This window comes from Podarcis raffonei, chromosome 6, assembly GCF_027172205.1.
Source record: "Podarcis raffonei isolate rPodRaf1 chromosome 6, rPodRaf1.pri, whole genome shotgun sequence".
Lineage (NCBI taxonomy): Eukaryota > Metazoa > Chordata > Lepidosauria > Squamata > Lacertidae > Podarcis > Podarcis raffonei.
In genome coordinates this window covers 93,021,356-93,022,990 of record NC_070607.1, presented here as the reverse complement: position 1 = coordinate 93,022,990, position 1,635 = coordinate 93,021,356, and positions in this window count along the sequence as shown.

Genomic DNA, 1,635 nt, shown 5'->3' with positions numbered 1-1,635 from the left:
TTTTGGCAGTTAGAGCACCTGACTTTGTTGTAGCTGCAATTTAGGATTAGCAGCATTTCCATACATTTGTCCTAGTGGTTAACCAATTCCCCCAGATTTGGGTCAGAATTATACTGGCAATCATGAGCAAAAATGGAGGGTGCTGGGGTTGGAGTTGTAGACTCGTAATCTGGTGAACCAGGTTCACTTCCCCGCTCCTCCACATGCAGCTGCTGGGTGACCTTGGGCTAGTCACACTTCTCTGAAGTCTCTCAGCCCCACTCACCTCACAGAGTGTTTGTTGTGGGGGAGGAAGGGAAAGGAGAATGTTAGCCACTTTGAGACTCCTTAGGGTAGTGAGAAAGCAGGATATCAAATCCAAACTCTTCTTCTTCTTCTTCCCATCTGTTTTGCTTTCCCCATCCTCGTGTTTGAAGAATTTGAGGAATTGCATCTGGCAAAATTCCTCATTTGTGTAATTATTAGGGTTCCAGAACACTAGGGCAGAGGGAGGGAGAGAGAAATGAACTGGCAAAGCATGGATGCCAAACTTGACTACAAACATCAGCAGATGACAGGCCTGATCCATGATCTCCTCAGCCTTCTTAACCCTTCTCATCTACAGCAGTGATCTTTCTCCCCACTGCAACCTACTACCCTGGTTGCATGGGAACCCAGGACTAAAAAAGCAAATATTTGCAAACACGGGCTTCCAAACAAAATCTTTCTTCCCCCACTGAAGCTGCCGCAGTCAAGTTGGAACCTGGAGTAGCACAGGCCCATAGATTCTCCTTTTGCAGCATCCTTTGATGACAGAGCCAAGCCTCGCCTCCCCATATCTTCATTAGCAAGCTTGCTCAGTTCTTGTAAATCTTTGCTGGCATTTATTATTTTGTTTGCAGGATGAGTGTTGCTTCTGAGTACGAAAGGAAGGTGCCATCTTGCTCGAGGGGAAGGGACCGACAGGAGCAGCAGGCCTGGCCTTACCAGCCGGCAGTTTCCTACACATCCATGCACTGGCTCCATGGCCATCCAGGTGATGCATGATGCAAATAACATCTCAGCCTTGGGCATCCCATTTGACTGGCCTGTGTGGATGATGCCACTGTGAGCAGGGGAAATAAACTGAGAGCGAGAGCGAGAGAGATGCTAATAAGTGGACAGCCACTTTTGCAGGTCAAAGAGGCTTTTATTTATTTATTTATTTTGCAACCCCCCAAAAAACACATCAGAAGAGGCTGCAAGTCATCCCAAAGGAATTCACAATTCTGATTCTCTGTCACCTGTGAGATTCTCTTTCTCCCCTCGAGGACCCAGGAAAAGCTGGGAAAACAACAACAGCCCACCCACCCTTCCTTATTTTGTCACATTTCAGAAGGTTCCAAAAGAATATTTCGGGGCATCCCTTGACACAACTTTGCCATGGGGGCGCACCCCTCCCTCGCTGCCTCCCTCCATCTCGGGGAGCCGAGCGCCAGCAATGTGACTCACCCGCTCCCTCGGCAAACATGAATTAACCAGGAATGTTCGAGAATTATCCCTGAATAATGCATGAACCTGAATTAATCATGCATTTTCCCCCCACACCACACCCCAGCCATGAATTATTCATGAATAACTCATGGAAATGCAAGGTTTATTCATGCTTTGCGGAAA